We start from the raw sequence: 22,991 nt of genomic DNA on the forward strand, positions 1-22,991 counted from the left end.
GGTTTGGAATGAAGTGCACAGACACAAACTATATTCGTATCCCTGTCTATATAAGATAAAATTCCATAGTCAAGCTGTTCAAAATGTGGTCAGCTGCAGCCACATACCCTTGCTCCATAGCTTGTAAGAAAAGCTAACTCTCTGACCCTACCTCAGGCAATTGACTCAAAATTTGCATTTTATAAAAAGACTGTGATATGAGTCGTCTGAACATCAAAGCTTTGGAGTCACTTTGCCAGAGCATGTAAGGAAAAGAAAGTCAATTAAAAGATTCCTAATGGCATTCTGCTATAGTCTCAGATTGGTGTATATCCAATCATCACCATCAGAGAGGCGTCCTCCAGCATCAGACAGGAGCAGGTACAGAGATCCTTAGGCAATCATTTGGAGAGTGAGAGAAAGAGTCTAAATTGGAGGTCTCCATCAGGTCTCTCCTCTCAGATAGCAGGGAAGCCTGCAGAAGAGGGAAAGAAAAGACTGTCGGAGCTGGAGGGGATGGAGAACATCAGGACGTGGAGGACATGGCCCACAGAATCAACTCAGCAGGGCTCACATGGGTTCACAGAGGCTGGAACAGTAAGCACGGGGCCATGCCTGTCTCAGGTATATGCAGTGACAGGTATTTTGGTGATTCTGTGGGACTCTTAACAGTGAATGTGACATTATTGCCTGCTCTTGAGACTTTTTCCCTCCTATTGAGTTGTATTGTCCAAGCTTGATATGAACTTTTGCTTTCTTTGTATTATTGTATTGTATTTTTTCCTATTTGGCTGTCCTTTCTTAGAAACCTACACTTTTCTAAAGAGGAAATGGAGGAGGAATGTGTCCTGGAGAGAGGTGGAAGAGGGGGAGCTGGGAGAGGGAAGGCAAGAGAAATTGTCTGGGGACATATTGTATAAGAGAAGAATAGATTTTTAATAAAAAAAATTAGTAATTTTTAATTATTTGAAACCAAAATATAATTACACCATTTACCTCTTCTCTTCCCTCCTTTTAGCCCCTCCCATTTACAGCCTCTTTGATCCCTCTCAAATTCATGGCCTCATTTCTTTGTTTACACACACATACACACACATACACACACACACACACACACACACACACACACACACACACACACACACACACCTGTTCAGTCCATATGTTACTTATATGTATATGATTTCAAGTCTAACCATTTAATAAACCAACTGGGACTCTTCCCTGGGGAACACTCTTTCTCCTCCTCTTACCGTTCTTTACTTGCCTGTAACTCTTTGTTTAGGGTTGGGCCCTTTTGTTTAGGTCTTGGTTCAGCAGCCATCGTAGTTGAGTTCTCAGAGGCGTAGCTTCCCCGACCACCTTTCTAGAGGACTCAGTTTCACCGTGGGCTTCCTGTTCCTCTAACTCTTGGAATCTTTTTTCACCCTCTTCCACGATGTTTCCTTTGCCTTAGGAGTAGGATCTGTGTTATAGATAGGAAGTCAAATTTTTGTCTCGAGCAATGCACCCCTTCCTTTTCAATATCCCACGGGAAGAAAAAGAGTGGATGCAAAGAGAGGAGACAACAAAGCAGATGAGGGTCTCTGCTCCTTATGGAGTCAGTTTTCTTAGGCCGACATCTGGCTTCACCACTAGTTCCTTATGTGACTGTGGGAGAGATGCTTAAGCTTTTCACAGACTGGTGTGTTCATCTGAAAGTAAATTACGAACTCTTACCTCACAAGGTTGTTGTGTGGACCGAATGAAATGGGGTGTGTAAAGTAGTTAGCTCAGCTCCTTATTTACAGGAAACACATAAATATTAGTTATTTCATAAAGCCGCCCTTAAGATGACTTTCCTACAACGTGGGTTTATTTAACGCCTTGATAGAAAGGACATCAAGTCATTCTGCTCAAATGGACAATGTTGCTGGCTTAGATGGCACCATGAGAGTATGTGAAGCTAATTCTCAGAGAAGATACAACTTTGATGTGATGGTATTTTTAAAAATGCATTTAGAATGTCTACATTATCACTCAGAAATATTTTATCCTAGAGTCCTTTTAAGAAAAACGAAATTCTCTTATCTCATACATCCTCAGTGGCCTATGCAGAAAAAATTATTCCCTGTTCCCTTAGAGAAATCCTGAATTTGAATGGTTTCCTTTCTTGTTTTCTGTCCATTTTGTTTTATGCTGTTTGGTGTCTGTGTCCTGGTAAGTCCTGGAGTCATGCTACTGTAAGCACTGAGTGACTGACCTAGCCATTGTTTATGAATCTTGTCCTTCTCTGAGGCAAGCATGTCAGCAAACAGCATCACTGCATTGAACACTGAGCTTGCACACAAACAAACAAACACACACACACACACACACAAAACATGCTACAAAACCTCCATTTTTATAAGCTTTAGGAACCTGTCTGATTTACTCTGTTATTACCCACACATTTTTAAAAAGCCATGTATTATTTCCTGGCAAGCATTTGAAACAAGAGGGGACCACGCTATGGAGGGTGGGATAAAGCTGGAGAAATTGGCTCCAGATTGTATTTACTTCTTATTACGGAGCTCAGCATCTTTATGTTCCCTCATCAACAAAAAGACTCACCCCACACGTGCATACACTCTTGGCGCTCTCTGTTTATGTTCACCTGCTACTCAATTAACACCCCATCAAAACGCACGCTTGCTGGGGGTTTATTGTTGGACCACTGCATTGCAGCCTTTAACCCCCTCTCTCACCTACATTACGCACAGAGTTAGAAACAGTCCCCTGACTGTGCTTAGAAAACACGTCTTTTCATTTGGTGTTTGTGTAAGGTTTTTCTTGGGCATATTACCCTGGGTGTTCATAATGCTGTAACTGAATCTACATGTGTCTGACATTTATTGCCTTCCATACGACTGTACAACTCACTTTTCTCTTTTAACTGTGACTGCTGACATGCTACATAAAATAAACTTTAAATATTACCTATAAATTAATTAACATTTTCCCTGAATTAGGAAAAGCCAATGAAGGCTTAACAACATTGACCTGGTGTATTTAGAAAGCCTAACTGGACTGAATGCGAATGACAAAGGGATTAATTTTACTCAGTTTTGTTTTTTCATTCATTGTACTTATGTTTATATTAATCAACCAAGAGATAATTCATTTGTAAAAAGTTAAGGAATTATAATAAATTTCAAGAAAAGAAACTTGTAACTCCCACTTAAAATTATTTCACTGATTCCATATTTGCAATTATTTTGTTTTTCTTAAATATATAAATAACTATTAACTCTGTGTGTGTGTGTGTGTGTGTGTGTGTGTTTCTAGAGACTGAAATCATGCATGCCAGAAAGTATTGTTCCCATACCACATTCCCAGCCCCTATTAATTCTTATACATAAATAATATAGCTCTGCATTAAATACAAGTTTGTAAGTATTGTGCTTTCATATATAAATAAGGATTTTGTAGATACACTATTTTATTTTAATTTTAATTTTATTAATTTATTCAGATTACAACTTAATTATTATCCCATCCCTTGTATTCTTCCATTCCTCCCTCCCTCCCTTCCACTTTCACCCTATTCCCCTCCCATAGGTCTTAGACCGAGGGGATATACTATTTTATATACATGTACTTTTATATAAAATGTGGTTACTGAGTCTATATTTTTACCTATTTTGTATCTTGTTTTCACTATTCATGTCCTATGTGATGGCTAGTTTCATGTCAACCTGACACAAGTGAGAGTCACTTTGTAATAGGTAGCCTCATAAGATAATATTTCGACCAGACTGACCTTAGGATAAAGTTGGCGGTCCCTCCCTCCCTCCTTCCTTCCCTCCCTCCCTCCCTCCCTTCTTCCTTCCATGTTGGTTTGAGTAAGAACAATCCATAGGCTCATATACTTGAATTGTTAGTCACCAGGGAATGGAATTATTTGAAATGATTAGAGGGATTAGGAGGTGTGGCCCTTTGGGGGGAAGTGTGTCACTAAGGGTGAGCTTTGGGGTTTCAAAAGCTCATGCCAGGCCAGAATCTCGGTGTCTCTGTGTTTCTGTGTCTCTGTCTCTGTCTCTGTCTCTGTCTCTGTCTCTGTCTCTCTCCCTGCCTATGGATCAGGTTATAAGTCTCAACTACTGCTTCAGCCCCTGCCTCAGTGCCGCCATGCTCCACATCATGATGACAATGGACTAAACCTCTGAAACTGAGAGCACTTAAATGCTTTTTCTTGTAATTGGTGCCTTGGGGATGGTGCCTTTTCACAGACACTTTGGTTTTTCTTTTTTCTTTTTTTTTTTTTTTTCTTTCTTTTTTTTTTTTTTTTTTTTGGTTTTTTTTCTTCAGGTTTGGCCAAATATCCAGTCTGCATTTTAGTTTTATTAGGCTATAATATACTTTTTGATTAATGGATGATGTGGGAAGGCCTCGTCACTGTGGGTGGTGTTAGCCCTAGGCTGGTGATTCTGAGCAAGCCAGTAGGAAACACTCCTCTATGGCATCTGTATCAGCTCTTGCCTCTGGGCTCCTGCATTTAGATCCTGCCACTGCTTCCCTCAATGGTGAACTGTGATTTGAACTGAAAGCGGAAATAAACCCTTTCCTCCACTAGTGAGTTTAGGTCATGGTGTTTTATCACCCCAATAGAAACCTAACTAAGTCATCCTGTAAGTGTATGAATTTTGGTTCCCATTGTGACTTCATCACTCAGGGAAAGCTAAGATTCTTGTCTAAAGCTATTTCTTCAAATGCAGGCAGTAACATTCTCATCTGCTTTATATAATTGATGTCAAGGTTAAGAAAGGTATGTTTAGTGCCCTCCATAGTGTGTTAATTAGCTTTTCAGCACTATCACAGGTACATAGATGACTAACTTCTTAGGGAAGAAAAAAACCCATGTCTTTGTCAGTGTGTTAGATGTCCCAGTCCTTGATCAAGATGCACCTATTGCTTTTTTGCCTTTGCTAGGGGTGCTGATTGGCTTTGCCTAGGAGTATGAGGCAGAGGAAAATTGATCACGTCCTGGCTGAAAGCAATGGAGAGGAAGGAGGAGCCAGGGTCTCATATCCCCCTTAAGGACGAGCAAGCACCTCTTAAAGACTTACCATCTCCAGCGTCAGTTCACTTCAGTGTTGTCTAGTTGGTCTTACATCACCTGCTTTCCCTTTGTTTCAGTTTCTTAGTTCCTTCTCTCAGTCTCTTCCAGTGCCATTCACTTTTGTATACTGTCAGAGCTTCTCAGAAGCTGCATTTCAAGTTTGTTCTGATTCCTGCTCCAAATTCAAGGTTTAGCTTAAGAATTTTTCTTGGAGGTGGAACAGGAAGGTAGACTGATTCAACAGCTAATAGCACAATTCACAGTAATATTTCTGCAGCTGTGTCATGGTGTGATCTGTTTGGACCACTGCAGAAAGACGTACTTGATGTCCTGTGTCCATTTCTCTTAGTCCTCACTCATTGGTTTAAAATTACTTCTTTAAAAAAAAAAAGATTTAATTGTATCTGTCGATCTGTCTGTCAAATTTATTTATTTATGTGTGTGTGTGTGTGTGTGTGTGTGTGTGTGTGTGTGTGTGTGTGTGTGTGCACTCATCTGTGTACATGTGTGTCTGCATGTCTATGTTTCTGCTCATGAATGCAGTATTAGTAGAAGCAGAGGAGGCAACTGATCTTCTGAAACTGCAGTTAAAGGTAGTAGTGTGCTGCCTACTGTAGGTACTGGAGGTTGAACTTGATGCTTTGTAAGAATACAATGCTTCTGTCTTAACTGATAAGCAATCTCTTCAGCTGCCTAAATTTTTGGTTGCTGTCACAGAAACATTGTTATAAAGCCCAACCTTTTATATCTATGCATTTCTTTGTGTGAATGAAAATAGAAATATGGATCCATTCAATTACTTGGCAATTATTGGTTGTTTTTTCCAGTTCCTCTGGGGGATGGGGCTTGGACTGAGTAGATAACAATGCACCTGGTCTATCAAATAATCAACACGGATCAATTTAAGGAAAAGACCCAGTAATTGTCATTGTTGCTGATTATAAGAGCCAGAAGGAACTGAGCAAGGAAATCTTCTATTTTCTTTCCTTCCTTCCTTCCTTCCTTCCTTCCTTCCTTCCTTCCTTCCTTCTTTCCTTCCTTCTTTTGGTGCTGGGCAAACTTTTCCCATTTTGTTCATTTTATTGTTAGAACAAGTTTCTTCAGGTGTAACAATAGCATTCTCTCCATGATTTGATTTGGGAGTTGGTCTGAGGCACTTTGCTTCATTTTATTTTTATAGTAGGAAACTTGAATTACCTTTTAAAGGATAACATGAAATTGAAAAATATTGTTTGTATTTTTATTTCTGACAAGTATTGATTTTTAATATTAAAACTTACATTTTAAAAAATTTATTTTTAATTTATATATTCACTTTACATCCTGATTGTGGCCCCCTTCCTCCCCTTTTCCAGGTCTATCTCTCCCATCCTGTTCCCTCATCACCCCTCCCTTTATCCTCATAAAAAGGGAGACTCCCCAGCTCACCTTAACACATAAATTTGCATCAGGACTGAGCTCCTCCTTTTACAATCAGTCTCTGTTCTAGAGCTTTCAGGTGTGCTTTTAAATTGCTGGTATGAGAATGCTCATATAAAGGCACTTATAAAGGCACTTAATGCTATGAAATTTCCCTTAGCACTGCTTTCATGGTGTCCCATAAGTTTGGGTATATTGTCCATTCATTTTCATTGAATTATAGGAAGTCTTTAATTTCTTTCTTCATTTCTTCCCTGACCCAGTGGTCATTGATCAGAGAGTTATTCATTTTCCATGAGTTTGTAGTTTTTCTCTTGTTTCTGTTGTTGTCGAAGTCCAGCTTTAATCCATGGAAGTCTGATAAAATACAAGGGGTTATTTCACTTTTATTGTATTTGTTGAGGCTTGCTTTCTGACCAAGCGTATGGTCAGTTTTGGAGAAAGTTCCATGAGGTGCTGAGAAGAAGGTGTATTCCTTTGTGTTTCGGTGAAATGTTCTGTGTATGTCTGTTAGGTCCATTTGGCTCATGGCATCTGTTAGTTATTACTTCTCTGTTTAGTTTCTGTTTCGGTGACCTATTCTTTGGTGAGAGTGGGGTGTTGAAATCTCCCACTATTAATGTGTGGGGATCAATGTATGATTAAACCTTTTACAAATGTGAATGCTCTTGTATTTTGAGCACAGACATTTAGAATAGAGATGTCATCTTGGTGGGTTTTCCCTTTAATGGGTATGACATGTCCTTCCTCATCTCTTTTTATTAATTTTGGTTGAAAATATACTTTATAGATCTTGGAATGGCTACTCCAGCTTGTTTTTTGTGTGCCTTTGTTTGGAAAACCTATTTCCAGTTCTTTACTCTTAGGTAATGTCTATTTTTGTTGCTGAGGTGTGTTTCTTGTATGCAGCAGAATGATGTGTCCTGTTTTCACATCCATTTATTGAGGAGTTAAGTTCATTGATATTGAGAGATATTAATGATCAATGATTTCTAGTTCTGTTATTTTGATATTGGTGGTTGTAGTGTGTTTCTCTTCTTTTGGTTTTCTATAGTGGAGTTATTTATTTCCTGTCTTTTCTTGGGTTTGGTTAACCTCCATTTGTTAGATGTTTCCTTCTAGTATCTTTTGCAGAGCTGGGTTTGTGCATAGACATTGTTTAAATTTGGTTTTGTCATGGAAAGTCTTGTTTTCTCCATCTATGGTAATTGAAAGTTGTGCTAGGTATAGTAATCTGAGCTGACGTCTGTGATCTCTTAAGGTCTTCTAGACATCATAACAGGCCCTTCTGGCATTTAGAGTCTCTGCTGACAAGTCAAGGGTGATTCTGTAAGTTTGCCTTTATGTATTACTTGGCCTTTTTCTCTTGTTGCTTTTAATATTTTCTTTGCTCCGTACATTCAGTGTTTTGACTTTTATGTGGCAGGAAGATTTTCTCTTCTGGTCTAACCTATTTTGTACTCTATAGGCCTCTTGTCTGTTTATAGGCATCCCTTTCTTTAGCTTGGGAAACTTTTCTTCTATGATTTGTTGAAAATATTTTCTGGTCCTTGGACCCTGGAATGTCCTCTTTCTTCTATTCCTAGTATTCTTAGGTTTCATCTTTTCATAGTATCCTTGATTTCTTGCATGTTTTGAGTGAGGATTTTTTTTTAGATTTAGCATTTTTTCACAGCTGTATCAGTTTCTTTTGTATCTCCTACACCCGAGATTTTGCCTCCATCTCTTGTATTCTGTTGGTGATGCTTACTTCTGTTGTTCCTGTCTTCCCTAAGTTTTACATCTTCAGGATTTTCTTAGTTTGTGTTTTCTTTATTGTTCCTATTTCCATTTTTAAGGTCATGAATCATTTTATTTATTTCCTTCTCCTGTTTGTATTTTCTTGTATTCTTTAAGTGACTTATTCATTTCTACGTTAAGGGCCTGTAACTGTTTGATTGTATTTTGCTATATTTCTTTACGGGATTTATTATTTCCTCTTTAAAGGCGTCAATCATCTTCATAAGCATATATTTAAGATAAATTTCTTGTGATCCAGTTGTGTTAGGGTACCCAGGGCTGCTTGCAGTGGGATAACTAGATTCTGGAGGTGCCATATTGTCTTCGCTTTTGTTGATTGTGTTTTCATGCTAGCATTTACCGTCCGATTGTCTCTGTGTCAGATAGTTGTCCCTGGTGCCCACTGGATTTCTCGAGGATTCAGGAAGAACCCTAGGCAGGAGGCTTGATGTTCCTGCAGCAGCTCTCCTTGGGATGGAGGGTATGGTTGTGGAATAGCTGCTGAGTCTTAGGGAATAGCTCGTCATTCTCTTTAGGTGGTTGTGTCCCAGTTAGAACCACAGGCAGAGGGTTGGAGTGGGGATGTATAGTCTGTATGATCCTAAGGATCAGCAGGTCACCTCAGGAACTTAGGATCCCTCCTCTTGCCGGAGGAATTCCCAGCATTAACGGCTCTGCCATTTGCTCTCTCTGTGGTCTCTAAGCTCAAGCTACACAGACAGTGTGAGCACTGGTCGCCGTCACTTTGGAGTGAGATCCTGTATGCTCCTGAGATCTAGGCAGTCTCCTCTGGGGAAATGCGTAGAGTCATGGACTGAGATGGGACCAATTCCCCACATCCCAGGAATTGGCTGTCCAGAGACTGGAACCATTTGATGCTCGGGCTCTCCTCTCACCTGGGAAACACAGACACTGGCTTCTTGGAGTCCTCAGCAAGGCCTCTCGCTCTCTCTGCAGTCACTGCCATTCTGCAATTCAAAAACTGAACCATGCATTCTGGTCACCACCACCTTGGTTCTCAAACCTCTCTATCTTAAGTATAGTTTTATTAACATTTTTCTCTCTACTTTTGAAATACGTTTGACTCCCTAATTTTATAGATTGATGACAGAAAAAATGCTTAAAATAATCTCTTGGTACTATCAAGTATTGTGATACATTAAATTCAACACATCATGCTTCCAAGTAGAATATTACCAGAAGTATCTCTAAGGTTCTGTCAAGGTCCTTGTTTTTCTTTGTCTTTATATCTGTGTGTATTGGGAGTGGTGGCTGTGGTGGGTGATGGTGCATGTATGTGTTCATGTGGATGTATGTACCAATGAATGTAGGTGTGCATGCAATTTTATGGAGGTCAAAGGTCAATATTTGTGTTCTTACCTAATCATTCTCCACCTTATAGTAAGTGTATTGCTTTTATGTGGAATCTAAATTCAGATCCTATGTCTTTTCCATCCCTATCAATACCCACTAATCATTAGCAGCCCCTCTCCTAGATTATGATTTTTTGTTTTGCTTTGTAACCCACTTATTTTAACCAGGATCATCTGTATGAACACTGGTTTGGAACTACTTACTGGAACCTGGTGAGTTCAATGGTAAAAACACAATTAAATGCAATGAGTGACTCCTCATAAATCTATCACGAGCAAATAGTTCAGCAATGAGTAGTGGGCCTTGTGCACCATATCTGCATCCATGATAGGACCACTGTTGTGCAGATGCAGTTCTGGCATCCTCAATTGATATGCGTTTATTATAGCAATGGCTGTGTCATGCCCAGATGATGACAATTTCCAGTGTTCCCCCTTTGTCCTTTTCTCTTTTACTTTTGGAATGTTCCCTGAGCTTCTGGGGTGGTATATGTGCTTTACCTAAGGCTAAGTATTCATCTTTTATTTATTCTCAGGATTTTGCACAGCAATGAATCTCTCTGTGTTTCTCACCAAGCACTGGAAAGAGAAGCTTATTGGATTAAGGCTGAGAGTAGCATTGACTACAGATATAAATATTTAGAAAGAGGTTTGATGCTATGTCAATTTAAGCAAATGATGGTGTTTTGACTAGGTATACAGTACCAGGAATTGATTCCTTCTCATGGAATTGGCCTAGAATGCAATCATAGAGTGATTGGTAACTCTCCTAGCAGTAGTGCCATTATTACACAAGTAGGCATGGCTTGCATAGAAGATATTTCTTATAGTTAATTGAGTTTACATCTGGGTACAATCAATAATACCTCTCCCACCCCCATCATCTGGTATACCATCTTCTGGGACTAGGAAAGCATGCAGCAGGAAGAAGCTTTCAGCTCAGTTCCAGCATGCAGAATACACAGAGAGTAATTTCAATGACAACTTGGAATGTGGATTATGGTCCATTAGGTATGAGTAATCTACTGTTTTTAATAAAATATATTAACTTAAATAGGTGTCATGGACACATGGCTTCAATTCACTGTTTGCAGATTGGAACTTAAGATACATGTAGTTCAAAGGTATTGAATGATCTGACATGGTCATTTCATGAAGCAGAAAACATGTTTGAGCCTTTGAGTCATCACATGAATTGAGGCAGGAACATGACAAGCTGAGGACTTTCAGTTCCTTTCTGAGAATGAAGTACTTTTTCCCTACATTGAAATTAGCCACTGGCTATAATAGCTGTGTTTAGTGGTACGCTCTGAGGTAAGCAGAACTTAACAGATTCATGTAACAGACTCTGGGCGATCAGAACGGGAACAAATGAAGCGTGCCATTTCTTTTTATTGTGCATCTGCTCTTTCATCTCTGTGTTCTTTAAAAATAAACTGCTCTTTCAATAAAACCACCTTATGATGAAGTTTACTATGTTTCCATAATATTATGGTGCAAATATTTCTTTACAGGCAGATTGGAGTAAGCAGAGGCAATATCACAGCTGAGTTTTCTTTTTCGTTTTCTCTACTTCTGAACTTTTCAAATACAGGTGGGAGTTGCTTCATATCTATATAGCTCAAGGCAGCACATGGGGATTCAGCATATTTTGCCACCTTGAAAAAAAGCTTTTGTTACTATCTTTAGTGCCTGAGAGGTAGTAAAGTATAGACTTTTATTGCCTGCTGGCACTCATTTGTTTGGGTTTGATTCCTTTATCACCATGATGTGATTATCTTAAAACTTTGTTTAAAACACCACCAAACCAAATAACCCAATAGAGAAATGGGGCGCAGAGCTAAACAGAGAATTCTCAACAGAGGAATATCAAATGGCTGAGAAACACTTAAAGAAATGCTCGACCTCCTTAGTCATCAGAGAAATGCAAATCAAAACGACACTGAGATTCCATCTTACACCCATCAGAATGGCTAAGATCAATAACTCAACTGACACCTCATGCTGGCGAGGGTGTGGAGAAAGAGGAACACTCCTTCATTGCTGGTGGGAATGCAAACTAGTACAACCACTTTGGAAAGCTATCTGGTGCTTTCTCAGAAAAATGGGAATAGGACTTCCTCAAGACCCAGCTATTCCACTCCTTGGAATATACCCAGAGGATGCACTACCACACAACAGGGACATATGCTCAACCATGTTCATAGCTGCCTTATTCATAATAGCCAGAACTTGGAAACAACCTACGTGTCCCTCAATAGAAGAATGGATAAAGAAACTGTGGTACATTTACACTATGGAATACTACTCAGCTATTAAAAACAAGGAATTTCCAAAATTTGTGGACAAATGGATTGAACTAGAAATTGTCATAATGAGTGAGTTCACACAGAAGCAAAAAGAGCTAAATGGTATATACTCACTTATATCGAGACACTAGTCCAAGGTGTATGTCCCCATGAAAAACTGTACCTACCAGGATAGTGGGTAAGAGGGGAGGACATCCTATTGAAACTTAAGGTGTGAGAAGCCTGGGAGAAAGAGGAAATAGAAGGATCCAGCGGATCCTGGAAAACTACAGGCGAGTCTTGGCCCTGGGGTCCTCCGCAAACTGTGGCAACAGCCAAGGAAAAAATAGGCAGTAAACCTTGAACCCCTACCCGGACTAGACGATGGACATTCTCCACTGTTGAGTGGAGAAGGAGATCTAACTTTCACACAAACCCTGGTGCCACATATTTGAACATGTCCCTTGGATGGAGATGCCTGGTGGCACTCAGAGGAAAGATAATAGGTCACCAAGGAGAGACTTGATACCGTATGAGCATATTCAGGGGGAGGAGGTCCCCCTCAGACACAGATTTAGGGGAGGGGAGGGGAATAGGGGGGAAGTGGGAGGAAGGGAGGAATGGGAGGATACATGGGATGGGCTAACAACTGAGATGTAATATGAATAAATTAATAAAAAAAAATAATAAAGCATAGAGTTCCTCAAAAAAAAACTTTGTTTAATAAATATATCAAAGAGGCCATGCCTTTACCTACCTTACAATTAATTATATATATGCACACATACAAGTATGCAGTTATATTTGTAAATATTAAAGTTAATTTTTAATATGTTTACTAATCTAGTAATCCATATCTTGCACACTAGTCACCTGTTTGTCTTAAGATGGGATTGTGGCAGAAGTTGATATGAACAGTAGACCACTGGATGGCCTCTTTCTTCTGGCTAGTATTTCTATGTGTTATATCTCTGCAAGTCAGAGAGTTTTAATCAAATGGAGCAGCTATTGGGCAATAATATTATGCTCCAGTTGCTTTTTAAAATTACATTTTGCTGGGTTTGGGGGCAGCAGGTGAAAAATGATGAATTTAGTGAGGAAGTAAAATAAGACTGGGAAGGGTGAGGCAGTCCTCTGGAAGGCAAGGTGGTTTTTATAATCTCATTATAAAGAGTGTGGTTAGTATGGTATTCTCAGTTAAACTGGAAGCTGTAATTCTTAACAGAGAGATAATGGACAACGAGGAACCCTAAATTTAATTAATATTGAAGTGTTTGCTTCTATATCTGATATTGATGTGCTATTAATGAACATGAAAATAATGAAATACTTAATAATAGGTATGGTGATATATATACACACATACAGGCTGATTTCTTCAATGGAATAAGAGATAGAAATTGTAATTACTTTGATTTTTTTGAGAATCTTGATTGGACCAGTCCTAGGGTACTTAATTTCGGTAATAACATTTTAAGTGTCTCTGAAGTTTTAATTACACCATATGAAGACCCTTAATTAAACTCACAAGAAAAAATAATTATTTGCATCACCTATAATGTCCAGTACTATTTAATTGTTGGCATGTGAATCAATAGAACAAGATGCCTGATTATCTAAAGGTAATTATTAATTACTTAGTATTGACAATTATGCTAAATCCTGGTTTGAAGAGCATATATTGTAGAATTTATGTACTGTCTTTGAATAGAGCTTAGAGTGTTGTTTAGACTTGGCTTCTGTATACGTAGTGTTGATTCTATTGAAATGCATATGTCGCTTTGATTATCCTTCAAGTGGTAAGGATGAATGACTGGTATCTATCAAGGCCATGTTGAGAAACCAGACTCTGTGCAATCTAGCTATTATTTCTGACATTCTAGTCTTTAATTCTACTGGCCCCACTCTAATTAGTTTTCAACTTTTGGACCATTTGTTTTGTTCCTGTCTCCTAAAAGCTTATTGACTCTATACACTGCATTATAATTTCTATTAAGTGTCCACACACAAATATGCATTTCAAACATGAAAATATGCATTAATATGACATTGATGTCACTTGTTTAAAATTTCCCTGCTGGCTCAAAAATCAAGACAAAGCAGTATAACCAAACCTTTGAATGTGAGAAACGTGCCTATCGTATCCTTATTGTTCTCTTTTGCCAATGTGAGAGCCTTGCGTTCATCAACTCCCTCTCAAGACTCAGCGAACTATGGGAAGAGAAAGTAGAAAGACTATAAGAGCCATAGAGGATGCATTCCAGGCACAAAAGGACAGACACACATAGGAACTTACAGAGAATGTGGAAACGTGCACCTGGTGCTTCTTTCTATCAGAAGGCCTGATAATATCGGATATTGAAAACTATTGTTGTAGACTAGAGTATAGAATAGAGTATAGAGTAGACTACAGCACTTGATTACTGTGGGAGAGCATCAAATTTGATTCTCAGTCATGAAAAAGATATTGTCAAATGGACAATCTCCAGATAGGATTTTCTCAATGGAAAGAAAAACCATAAGCCATAGTTAGCAGTTTATCTTAAAATATATAGGTTTGTGTTCAAAATCAGTAAGTAACTAAATATAATTAAAGGTATATAAATTTGGGTGATTTTATTAGAATTAAAAATGCATATTTTAGACAATTTTAGTTTTATCAACTTGGAATAAGTTTCTAAATATAAACCTTGATCATCAGATGATAATTACTTCCCTAAAGTCAACAAAGTATCAGATGCAACAGTATGGTATTATCTTTGCATTCAGATAGATTTGTGAATTGTGTTCCTTGTATATTTCTACTAGCCATTAACTACTCTAGTGGAGTACAAGAGACTGTGTTCCCCTGAAACTTTATAAATGAAGGGAAGGTTCCATTTTACTCCAAGATAAAGATGTTTTCTCATCAAGCAGGCCTACCCCCTTTGATTTCCTGCTTCTAATTAATGTCAAGCACACCAAACTTGATTTTTAAGTTGACCACTTTGGGGCTCATGCTCTAGAAGACAGAATGGAGCACAGAACTTGGCTCTCACATTGGAAGAATCTAGGCTTACATCCTGCCTACCTTATAGTGAAAGCTTAGTAAGGCTTTTAATTATCTGCACTTCAGAAACCTTATTTATACAGCAGCATTACAAATGTCTAAGTCATAGAACTGTTTGGGATTCTCTGAACTATTACATATGGGACCAGGAGAGCAGAAATGGCATTGTCTTTCATCTTCCACTTTCTTCACTAAATGCAGAGGAAACTTGTTAGGGATTGGTCTGATGCTGTATGTTCAGTTGTTAAATACTGGCTATCAAGATCTGGTTACAGCCCAGACCAGGACGTTCTCACATACACCAAGTGCTGTTGGGTAAACTCTGCTGGTCAATATTTTCTGGCTGGTTAAATAAAGTTGTTGACAGCCTAAAGATGGGCAGAGCTTAGGTTCCCAGGCTTGGGTGTCAGACTGGGGATCATGAGGCAAGAGAGAAAGGCAGAGAGAAGGTTTCCATGGGTCAGTATTGACTCTGAGCACATGGCCACGAGGGTTGGTCTGATGGAGCAGAATCAGCCCAGGCAGGAGCAATTATGGCAACTAACTTGGGGTGTGTAACTGGGAAATAACAAGATAGCTTAGAAGGCTGAAATCTGCCCAGTTCTTGTGCCTTAAAGCTTTTATAAATATAAAAAGTCTCTGTCTCAAATAGACAGAGTTTGGGAACTAGCTGGGGTTGAGAAGCCCTCTAGAGTCTGTAATCATTTCTTACTGATGCTACTCTACTACAGGTGATGCCCCACATTGGATACCGCCTGTATCATGAAATTATTTCTCTGAGGGGTTAGTTCATCCCTTTTACTTTTTATATCTATTGGGGGTTATCTACTCCCACTTTCCCCCCATTTGTTCCCTAGTGAATGATACAGAAACACTATATTTTATTATTAATCTGTAAGCACTATGCTGGGCAGGTTCTGAGCTATTCTAATGCTTTGAAACCCACATACATGTCTCTCACTCAACAATAATGATGACTCCTGGGAGGCTTCTGCTCCATCGGTCTGTCCTCAGGGTAAACGTCTCTTGGCCAAGTGCTCCTAGTCCATCCAGTCTAATGGAAAGCTCCTTCCTCTTCTCTTTGTTTCCCCCTTCTCCTTCTCCTTTCCTCCCTAGCTCATGGTCCTTCTGAGACTCCAAGTCTCCGTCTCAATTATTTGAGAACTAGCTGTGGTAGAGAAGCCCTCTAGAGTCTGATGTCATGTTTTGTTGCTGCTACCCTACTGCAGGAACTTTTCTATTTCTCTAGCGCACTGATGTGAATTGTGCAACAATCCCTGTAAAACCCCAGAGCATTTGCTTAACAGATTAGGAATACACTTATAATAAGAAATGAATGAAAATTTAAATGGCACTTTAGTTGTATTTCCCAGTTGTATTTCTTTGTGTCACTGGCTCAGTAGGGTAAACATCATACTACATGGTAAATTATATTAACTTTCAAATCAAACCCCTTGATTCACGTCCTGGTTCTCTTACTTGCTACGATAGATTTGGCACCCACCACCCCCATGCTTCTGATTTCTCATTTATAAAATGAAGATTATAGTTTCTGTCTCATAGAATCCTCATTAGGGTCTGTGTGACAATTTTGCACAGCATGACACAGGCATTGGCTCTTTAGTAAGCAATAATTATAATTATCTGTGTGTAATTGATTTAAAAAAAACTCCAGAGAGTTTAAGAGACTTTATAGGGATGAAATGAATAAAGTAGGTCTAATTTATGGATTAGATGATTATGTTCTAATTCTAAATCATATGAAATTTCCACTAAAGATGTCTCTAATCCAGAAATTCCTAGATGAACCCCCATGTAAAGTTAAAATGATCACTGAACATCACGTGTGTTGGTTGGTGTTATTCTGGCTATGGACACAGAGGAAGCATGAGAAGGAACATGTGCTCCTCATCTATCTAGCCTGTTGGCTTGAACCAAATGAAAGATTACATGACGTGCACTGAATGAATCAAGCAGCCAATCAATGAATTTGTTTAGCATTTGACTTTTATAGTAATATTTTCAATGGTGTGTGTTACACTTTTTTTTGTAAAAGTAGAAGCAATTAAAAATCTGTATGATTTTCTTGATGTAACATAAAAGAATACAAGATAAAGGATATCTTGGATCACTTTTTTAATGTACTGACATTGTTTTACTTGTCATATGGCTATTTGCAGGGGGTGGGGGATGGTATTGCATAAAGCAGATGAAGAGGAGTAAATTACTTCACTTGAGTCCTCTAACTACTTTAGAGAAATAGCCTTCAAGAAATTTATTATTGTTTTAGAAAAATTCTGGGTGGATAAAATAATTGCTACACAACCCTGAAGATCTGTCTTCTAACCCTGGAACCTATGTAAAGGCAGAAGGCAAGAACTGATGGCAGAAAGTTGTCCTCTGACTCTCATGCATGCACTGTTGCATATAGTGTGTATACACACACACACACGCAACAATAATAACAACAGTAATAATAATAATAATAATTCAAAATTTATTGAGAAAAACCACATACTTGGTCTTAGTAGATATTGCATTGAATCTAAAATTGAAAGGAGGGAATGAAAACAAAGAATAATTATGCATATATATGAAGCTACCATTATAAAACCCTCTACTTGGTATGTTAACCTTAAAACTTAAATAGAAATCTGAAAAGATAGCAAATGTACATTAGTCTTAGTTTTGCTGACTTGCTCTCAAATTTAAATCCTCTCTGGCACTTGTTGTATTTTAAATTCATCTCTCAAAATTCATCTGCTGGAAATTTAATTCCTCATATGATAGTGTTGGGAGAAAGCACTTGGTGAAAGTTCACTTTTTTAAATAAAAATTCATGAATGAACTCATGTTGTTGTTGCGAGAGTAGATCAATTAGTGGGTATGTGTATGAAAATGTGTGTGTGTGTGTGTGTGTGTGCATGAGTGTGAGAGTTTGTGTGTGCATGTGTGAGTTGTGTGTGTGTGTGTGTGTGTGTGTGTGTATTATAAAATAGAGTTCTTATGCCTGCTATCTCCTGCCCTTTTAATTCCCACAATAGGGTGAGGTAAGATGAAGATCCTTGTCATGTGGGCCATGCTCTTAAATTTCCTAGCCTCCAGACTTACTAGAAATAGACTCAATGTTTTTTTTTTATATAAATTTCCCAGTTGGTGATACTATTATAAATTTTTTTTTAATCCTGTAATCTATTTAGTGTGTTTAATAGCTTGGATTTCTTTTAATAACCACTATGAATTTTGGTTCTATCACTAATATAGTTTGAGCAATGATAATTAGGAGAAAAGGAGCAGAAATCTGGAGAAAATGATTGAGAAAAGGGATTGAACAGTGGTTGTCAGGGAGAAGCTATGAGAATGACGGCAGTGCCCTACGAGGCCTGAAAGGTCTTGTTTGAGGACCTGGGATATTAGACTTAGACTCGACCAAGTGCTGAAGTTGAGCGCTGAGCAACTTAATTGCTGGAGTGGATCCCAAAGAAAAGAACTCAGCAGCAGGTCAAGGCAGTAGGCCTGCCAGAGATACCCTGGATGGCAATCTTTTAAATAATTTTTTCTTATATTAAAATTAAAAAAAATAAAATATAACTATATCACTTCCTTGCTTTTCTGCTTTCCCTCCAAGGCGTCCTCTAATCCCCTCCTCCTAAAATATTGAATGGATCTAACACTATGGGGCATGAGCCACGGTCACTCTGGGGGTTTGGTTTGGAGGAGTGGGTAGTTAGAAACAGTACGGCGATAAGCAGTATAGAAGAGGAGGAGCTGCTAAGGAGGAGGGAGAACATTAATTTGGGTCGTAAAACAACTGTGTAACATTTATTTGCTCAGTCACTGTCATGCATAAGGCACTAGAGTCTTTTGATGAGTGTAGAGTCTTAATTTCAATCTTAAATAAATTGTCCGATCTACAGAGGAGGAAGTTGTGAGCCCGGGCATGGTTCAGTGGAAATTGCCCGCTTTTGTGAACTGAAACCTTCCTTTTGCATTTGTCCTTGACTGACTATTTACAGAAATCACAATAGTAAATAAGGCGTTTGTCCTTGACTGACTATTTACAGAAATCACAATAGTAAATAAGGCATAATCCTGCAGTTTAAAGTTGGAAATACCATCTAAATTTGGTCATAAAATTTAAATAGATACTTAAGGTGTGGCTTTGTGAATTAAAAATCTTCCACAGTATCTCTAAAGAGGTAAAACTATCATTCCTCTATGGCATATATTTTATACACTAATTTTTACTTTCAGTAGCCCAAATTTTAAATTATTTTCATTAACTCAAGTACATTTAGCGATACAGTAAATCATATTTCTTGATGGCTGGAGTAGGAAGAAAAGGAATTTGTATTTTACATCATTAATCCACTTTAATGGATATATAATTTTGGTGGGCTTTTCATTGTTAGTAAAGCCAGACTTTCTGTGTAACCCATTTAAAATATTTGTATAGCTTAGAGTTGAAAGCTTCTTAAATTTGTTTTTGTATTTCAAGCTTTCTATATAAATGTATGTGCTACTAATTTTGAAGGAAGAACAAAGCCCCTGTGAGTTATATTGTAGACGTTAATGACATTGTTAAAATGATGACAGATTGCTTTAATGCTGGGTATGTAGTTAATTGGAGGAAGTCTAACAAAATGTGCCATTTCATATTACTTTAAAAAGTCAGTCAAGAGCCATCACCCACTTACAGTCGTGTCTTAACCCAAATCATAAAATATGTATAGTATTAAAACTGATAGAAATAGCAAGACACATGTATTCCCGCACTGTACATTCATCGAGACAACCCATTAAATACTATTTGTTAACCTTTAATTCAGATGTCTGCAATGAGATAATATAATGTAAAACACAAGTCATTGGAGGGTCGTAAAACTGTTTCTGCTACCGCTTTTATTAGCCTGCTGTTTGATGCTGGGTAGAGTTGCACCCTGAAGCAAGTCTTGTGTACAAGTTTACCGTCAGTATATTATGGTACAAATTTAACCTATTAACTATGTGACAGGTGTTGTGTTTATTGCAAGAGCCCATGAAAATACAGACATGGCTGTTGACAAATGTCACCATACCCCTTGCAATTCAGAAGACCTGTGGGGTTCTTAGCCCCACCCTGCAATTTACATTACCATAAAACCCAGCTACCCAGAGGAGTTTAAATTTAATGTTTATGTTACCTAGAGTATTTTAAAAGGTGTGTAAATACACATAGGTATGTTTTGCATATATAAATAGGAAAACTGTTCTGGTAAAATGGTTCATTTACCTGCATCCTCTCTTTTTCTACAGAATGAATATTCTTGTGTATTAAACTATTTTACATTAGGGCTAGTTATTATTATTTAATAGAAAATAATGATGACGAGACCAGTTCTGATCTGCTCATGCTCACACACACACACACACACACACACACACACACACACACACACACACAAAAACACCTATCTATTCATGGTAAAAGAATTTAGATACCACAATAACCTCCATTCTGTCAGTGGATAAGCCATCTCCTATATGTGATCAACAGAGATCAAAAGTAGTTTCTCATGTTCCTCAAAGTACAGAAGTTCACAGTGTGGATGGGTGCAAAATCTGTCACTGTTCAGGGACTTAGACTGCCTCCCACACAGCAAAGGGACCGCGCCCATCCCAAACTTCATGTAAAGCCAGAAAGTGTAGTTTATTTACTCTTTGTTTGCCTTCTCACTTCCCTAAAAGGTGATGAGCATTCTAAGAAATGTGGCTTTTAATTAAGAATAAGTGGGGTGTGTGAGACGGCTCACCTGTTAGGAACACTTACTACTTTTGCCAAGGGTCAGGGTTCAGATAGCCGTATTGCCGTTAGGCAACTTAAAATTGCTTCTAGCCCCAGTTCCAGGAGACCTAATGCGCTCTTTTGGCCTCCACACGCACCTATACACACGTGTTCCACAGAAACTCATTTAGCTTCACATATAAAAACATTAGAAGAGTAAGTTAACATAGCTAGACATCTACAAAGCATAGCCATTCTACTGAAAGCCATGTTAGAGAAGACAGCAAAAGTCACTTTCCTTTGCACTGAAAAGAATATACTTTGAGCAGTTCTAAATTTATTTAGGTAAGAGACAGAGAACCTTGGGTGAATTTCCATATAATATATTTCCAACTCTCCATTCATATGAATATACACACACTCAGACATGCTTATATTTACACACACATACACTGACTTTAGTTACAATTCTTTAGATATACAGGCCCAGTTATATTTTCTTAAGAAATCTATGTCTATTATGAATAATAGCTGCCTTATTCATAATAGCCAGAACTTGGAAACAACCTACGTGTCCCTCTATAGAAGAATGGATAAAGAAACTGTGGTACATTTACACTATGGAATACTACTCAGCTATTAAAAACAAGGAATTTCCAAAATTTGTGGACAAATGGATTGAACTAGAAATTGTCATAATGAGTGAGTTCACACAGAAGCAAAAAGAGCTAAATGGTATATACTCACTTATATCGAGACACTAGTCCAAGGTGTACGTCCCCATGAAAAACTGTACCTACCAGAATAGTGGGTAAGAGGGGAGGACATCCTATTGAAACTTTAGGTGTGAGAAGCCTGGGAGAAAGAGGAAATGGAAGGACCCAGTGGGTCCTGGAAAACTACAGGCGAGTCTTGGCCCTGGGGCCCTCCGCAAACTGTGGCAACAGCCAAGGAAAAAATAGGCAGTAAAAACCTTGAACCCCTACCCGGACTAGCCGATGGACATTCTCCACTGTTGAGTGGAGAAGGAGATCTAACTTTCACACAAACTCTGGTGCCCCATATTTGAACATGTCCCTTGGACGGAGATGCCTGGTGGCACTCAGAGGAAAGATAAGAGGTCACCAAGGAGAGACTTGATACCATATGAGCATATTCAGGGGGAGGAGGTCCCCCTCAGACACAGACTTAGGGGAGGGGAGGGGAGTAGGGGGGAAGTGGGAGGAAGGGAGGAATGGGAGGATACATGGGATGGGCTAACAACTGAGATGTAATATGTATAAATTAATAAAAATGTATTTAAAAAAAAAGAAATCTATGTCTAACATCACATCTTTCTCTGTTTGATGACTTTAAGACACAAGACCACTAACTCCCTAATCTTTGTGATGACCTCATATCTAAGAAGGTATATTTCTATATCTGTTCTATTTACTTCATTTAAAGATGTACAGGTTCCAAAGAAGCTTATTATGGTAATTGTTAAGCTCATTTTTCTTTTTTTCCTCAAAGTTGTAATTTTTACTATGGAAATTTTCAAGTTTTTAGGTCATATTTGGAACACATAAATGTCTGGAGACTTATTACCAAATAAGCCATAGAATGTAGAAACTTAATCAAATAAAATATAAAAATTTACATTGAAATCCATTATTAACCCTCCCAGGGTTCCTTATCATTTATAATTACTTCTCTAAGATCATTTACAGTATTTATGCTGGTAAACAGTCATTTCTTCCAATTAAACTGGCTGTCTCCTGATACCTTCACCATGTTCTTAAAATAATGGTCTAGTTGCTATGTCTTTAATTAAGGTCCACCCTAATTTGGGCTGGATTTCTTATCGGAAAAGGGAAAGTACCATTGCTTCTCCTTTAACAATATACATCTTCCTGCCTCTAAACTTAACTAACTGAATACTTGAGAACTTTGAACAGGTTCAGGGACTTACCCGCTGAGGCCATTTTGCTGAAATCCTCTTCTTTGAGTGTTGACCGAATCTCCTACTGAATTATTATATTGATAGCCTGGCACAGTAAGAAAATGTAAAACAGTCTGTGCCAGTTTTCCGCTACAATATAGGAATTAACCCCAGTGTTCACAAGCCCGGCCACACCTTCTTTACCTCGATTTCCATGGCAGGGGTCTCCCAGGCTGTGAGGAATCAGTAACCGGAACTTAGAGTGCAGGTCACTTGACTTTGGTCGAACTCCATTTTTTGTTGTCATAGAATTGACTCTTCTGTCTCTTGCTAGCTATT

General features: G+C 38.3%; 1 long non-coding RNA gene across 1 annotated transcript; it reads right to left on the minus strand.

The window, feature by feature from the left end:
• Nucleotides 1-1,240: 1,240 nt before the first annotated feature.
• LOC311594283 lies at nt 1,241-22,870 on the minus strand. The gene is made up of 3 exons (XR_014778025.1): nt 22,683-22,870; nt 14,033-14,129; nt 1,241-1,444 (listed from the first exon to the last, which is right to left on the minus strand). It is a non-coding gene; the product is annotated as an uncharacterized lncRNA (long non-coding RNA).
• Nucleotides 22,871-22,991: the final 121 nt, after the last annotated feature.

Source organism: Acomys minous (genome assembly GCF_964271855.1).
Source record: "Acomys minous genome assembly, chromosome: 3".
Classification (NCBI taxonomy): Eukaryota; Metazoa; Chordata; class Mammalia; order Rodentia; family Muridae; genus Acomys; species Acomys minous.